Here is a 5,630-nt window from a genome sequence, read left to right on the forward strand (position 1 = left end):
TTCGAGGGAGGCAGAGGGAAAAGCCAGGTGGCCACTCAGAGGAACAAAGAGGACACGTTCCTTCTCATGGCTGGAGAGATTGAGGGACAGAAGTGAAAACCAATGTGTCTCTGAACACCGCACCACAGCAGAGTGGGGTGCAGCCTGCAGGGTGCTGGGAACAGGGTTCCCCTAAGGAGCAGACAGCTGCTGACATTTTTTGGTAGTCAAAGTTCAGAAAATGTCACCAAACAAGGCTGCGTATACCAGAATCACAGTTATTGGTCACCGGTCATTTATGGGGCATACGTTTGATTTCTGGAGTTGCCACAAAGAAAACAAATCAGAATTTTGTTTCTTCCTGCTGTTTTGCATGCCCCATCGAAATGAAAACTTTCACACTCAAGCACTCAAAGTCAGTCTATGCATTGAGGAATATTTCGAGGTTTTATTTAACAGTATAACTATTCTGAGAGGGAAGAAGCAATCTCACTATTCAACAGAGAGATATATAAAAGCCCCATGGTTTATGGATATACTGGCATATCGAACAGTGGTTATAAATAAACACAGACATAGACACATAGGAGCACAGACATTTATTGTATGCACATCTCAACATGGCCGTGCCTCAGAAACAATGCGGGCTGTCAAAGGCAACTTACATAATGCTATCTATGGCTTGACCTCACTCATGCAAAATCTTAAAACAAAATGCATAAACATCTATTTGAGTTTCGACTTTAGATAGGATTGTAGAATAATCTACAATTGGAGATGAGTATTTATTCGAAAGCCCGGAAGATTCGGATGGATGATAGATATCCTCATATACATAGTATATACACGTGAATCCATTTATGCAAATGTAGATATATTCTGCCCAGACATGGAAGACAGACACCAAGTGATAGACACATGATAGCAATGATCCCCCTCTGCTGCAGAAAGTCAGAGAGAATTTCCGTGCATACGTAAGTGTAAGTGCTATTTACCCCAGCTAATCGGGTGCTCTTCCGTGTTTTAAAGAAATATGTTAACTTCTGTGTCATTTCATGCTTATTGTATTCATTTTAATAAATTGCCGCAAATTAAGGTGCAAAAAAATCCATGTTAAAAATCACGAATCTATTCTCGAGCAAAGCGACACTTTTTTTTCTTGAATTATCGGGGCAGATTGATGTATTATTTTTACAGCCATATGGCCTATGAGCATCCACAAATCAATATTATTCTTAAAATATCAGCTACGTTTACCTCATTTGCCATGCGTTAGCCGATCTTCCCCCCAAATCAGTTATTTATCTATCCTAACAGAGGATATGAGGTTCACTGAAAGACACCTGGGAATGTTTGCTAGGTCCTGGACGACATATTTAAAAACAAAATATAGTGAAATGTGTAACTCTAATTTTGGAATCTCCGATACATGTCAGGGAATTTGTTCAACAGGTTTATATTTCTTTAGTGCCATATAATCTCCTGGTGATATACCAGCTCGTAACGTAAAGCCAACCCTTGGTAACAGGTCAAGTTAACATACTAAACATCCGTTTGAAGATTAACGACGAAAGCTAATTAAAAAAATGGAACGTCCGCATATATTCAAAAGCCCAGGAGATTTTTAAAAGGAAAAACACACATAAAAGGGGGTTCCACATTTAAAGATACTTTACAGGTAAGCGATTTTCTAAACCCTATTTCTCTCTTGCCCTATTTTAGTGAGGAAATACGTTCCACCCTTAAAGCTTCAAGTTCTCACAAACATTCTTCAACAGTCCCCACTAGGGACTCCTTAAATGGAGAATTGCATAAACAGTACTTGAAAATCACGTCTTCAAACCCCACAAGCTCTAATTCTCTTAATTGTTTATATTGACCTTGCTTTCCCAAGAAAAAATATGCTCCCTTAGTAGAAAGCACAATAAAATCTTTCCTTGACTAAAGAAGGCTCAATTAGGTTTAATTTGTCCAATCGGGATTGATCAACGGAATATAATTTGTCTCACCAAAGTGAAGGCATCGTTAAACTTTCTTTTGGTAGACTGATAAAAACGTCACCTTGACTTCCACGCGAGGGCAAAGAGCAACAGTCCACTCTGTCCTAAGCATCCTTAAAAACATAATTACTGATCTAGCTAGAATCCACAAAACATAATTACTGATCTAGCTAGAATCCACAAGTACGTACACCGGAGCGAGTTGCACTTAGCAATTTTTCAGTGTGTCTAATTAGATAGGCGTAGATCATTCAACTCTCTCACAATCAATGAACCATTTGAAGAACGCAGAGCTCTGCCTTCTGCAGAGGCACACTTAAAAAATATCGGTTTTCATTTTTATTATTGTGCAGAGCAAAGTAACACCTTAAAAAAATGATACGGAAACTATACAACCTGCTCACGGTCTGCGACAGCCGATGGGAGTCTCATGCACGGCCGTGATGAACGCACTGGGTCAGAGCATCGTGTAGAAAACTGGGAAGGAAAGAAATTAGTCATCATTCCCCAAGTGATTGATTATCCGGCACAACGGTGCAGAACACAGACGGGGACCCCGAAGGCGATGGTTATCGAGTGTGCGTTCTTCTGACACACACGCGGCCACCTGGAATCAAACGGGGTAAATTGGAGAAGGCGCTTGTCCTGAAAATATCTAGTCGATATATTGTTACAGATAACGAGGCGGTCATTTAAGATACGCCGTCAGTTGGGGATGTCCCTTTTAAATACTAGCCTGTGAGCGCCAACTTGAACATTCTGAAAAAAAAAAAAATTACGTGCTTGGAGAAATTAAACACTGCTGTCCAGTTATCCTTGCTTCGGCGTTTGGCAAATCGTGTGGATTTAATATGAAGGACAGATAATACATCAGGTGGTTAAATCCCAATTTCAAAAGAAAAAAACTTCTTAGATTAGCGCAATCTTATAATTTAGTAACATCACTAATCGCTAACCCTTGTCGTCAAGTGTTAAAAATACACATTTTGGAAAACCAACAATTTCTAACATGTCTTACTCATGTGGAAATCAATGAGTGCATCACATTTAAACAGTCTAATCACATAACCCTGCAGTGCCCCTCCTATGTTTCCACCAGACACATGGACACATATGTCACACAAAGACTTGTACGCGAATTCATAATAGCGTCAGTCAAAACAAACAAACAAAAAAGCAGACGAACCATATGTTCATCAGCCATGCACACACAGAATAGCATGCATCGATCACAGCATCAGGAAATGCAATAACAGGGATGAATTTAAGGAAACACAAGGCCGCGTGGGGGAAGTCAGACTCAAACATCTGCCTGCACGCAGGGAGCCCTTCCAGGAACTTCTAGAAAAGACAGAGCTGGAGGGACCGGGAATCGATGCGTGCGTGCCCAAGGCTGGGAGGGGTGTGGACGTGCTGGCTGCAGGGGAGTCGAGAAACTTGTCAAGACATTGACACTGTTTAATCTCGATTGGGGAAGTGAGTACATAAAATACACTTCACACTTTACAAAGATGGGTGTCGTTGTGTGTAAATTGTACCTCAGTAACACTCGAAAATCTGTTACTTTTTATACTAAACTTTCATGGTTACCTTTGTGTATGCTGTCTGTCTGTGTATCATCTACCTATCATGTATCATCTATGTATCTATCTATGTATCTATCATCTAACTATTCATTCATCTGTCTACCTACCATCTATCATCTCTCTCTCTCTCTCTCTCTATCTATATCTATCTATCTATCTATCTCTACCTACCTATCTAATCCATCTATCATCTATCTGTCATCTATCATCTGTTTACATCTATCATCTATCTATCTATCTATCTATCTATCTATCTATCTATCTATCTATCTATCTATCATATATCAACTAATTTATCTACCTATCATCTATGTATCTATGTATCTATCATCTATCCATTCATCTGTCTACCTATCATCCATCTATCTATCATCTATCATCTATCGATCTAATCTGTTATCTATCATCATCTATCAACTATCTATATCATCTATCTATGGGTCATCTATCATCTATCTATCTATCTATCTATCTATCTATCTATCTATCATCTACCTATCATCTTTCATCTATGTATCTATCATCTATGCATCCATTCATCTGTCTATCATCCATCTATCATTTATCAATCTATCATCTATCTATCTAATCATCGATCTATTATCATCTACCTATCACCAATGACCTAAATGTCACCTGTGATACACAGGAGGACTCAGCTTCACCCCACACCAAAAAATTCAGGCAGTTTGCAACCAAGAGCCTGGGCAGTCTTGACTCCAACCTTTACCTACTTAAAACTTTCCAGAAAAAAATACACAAAATCACCTTCTTGGCTTGTCTCATTAGCTGTCTTGGTGCCCCAGAAACCACTCTTCATACGATAGAACCGAATAAAGGCTTGAGGCTCCTCGTTACGCAATGAGAGCCTGTCGTTCAGACGGGATACAGCTCCAAGTCATCGTTCTGTTTTGAGCAGACACGAGCTTCACGGCTGAGCCCTGTGAGGTGACTGTTCATCCGAGTTAGCTCACTTCTCCTTCCCATGTGAGGAAACAGGCTCAAAGACTGAGGCACATGTCGCCTGTCACTCAGCTAGTAGTCAGGACCCGACCGAATCGAAGCGCTGTGCCTGCCCCAGCAGTGGGACGTAAAACAGCACGCACTGCATAACCCACGCATGCGGCAAATGCATGAAATGCATCCACTTCCTGCCCGTTTCCATATACCGCCAGCAAACACTTTCTTCTGTCGGAGGCCATGATTGATATTTATTTATAGCATCGCCTCTTGAAAAATGTATCATGTTTCCATCTGAAATATGAAAATCGCCATCCATAATGGATGCTCTTTTACGGTAAAATTTCATTCCACACGCAGGCTCTGTTGGCCGTGTCTCAAAAAGGAGGTGCTTCTGCTGCATAATGCAAGGGTTTTGCTGATCGCTTCTAAAGATGATTGGCAGAAAGCCTGATTGCCATAGGGACTCAAGGATAGTACTCTCTTTTCTCTAAATTTTCGTCACTACCCACATTCTGTTCAGGTGATCTGAATTAAATGGTACAGGACGACATAAATCTTAGATGTGATTCGTACAGCTATATAGCACATACAGATATATTTTAATAAAGTAAACACTGTTGAATTATCCCACATTGTTCTGTTCCTTCCCACAAATAACATTGAAAATAGCATGAGGATTTAACTGAAAACGGATCAAAACGCAAGTTGGTTCTCTAAGGAAAGGCTAAGTAAAGGAGCATGTTTTACATTCTAAGGTGCTCCAAGGTGATCATCCCTCAAAATCTCTCCAGCACTCACCTGTTCGCTCTTACCTAAAGTTGAGTTAGTGATTTTCACTCTTCAGGCATTATGTCTGTTAACAGGCAAATGAATCTGGAATGGGCAAATCCTTAAGTTAAATTAACATCACCGATACTTTGCTGTGAGGTGCTTCATCCACTGATCAGCTGGCCCGTCCCCAAGGAGTGAGTAGTGGGCAGAACACAGGCAGTGAGTTCTGAGACACTGAGTGACCCCAGAAGAAGCAGGAGCGTACCTAGGACAGAAGATGGGGTGACACCTGGCTATGACTCCTAATGTCAGGTGTCCACGTGGGCAACTG

The sequence above is a fragment of the Pteropus vampyrus genome, unplaced genomic scaffold (genome assembly GCF_000151845.1).
Source record: "Pteropus vampyrus isolate Shadow unplaced genomic scaffold, Pvam_2.0 Scaffold315, whole genome shotgun sequence".
Classification (NCBI taxonomy): Eukaryota; Metazoa; Chordata; class Mammalia; order Chiroptera; family Pteropodidae; genus Pteropus; species Pteropus vampyrus.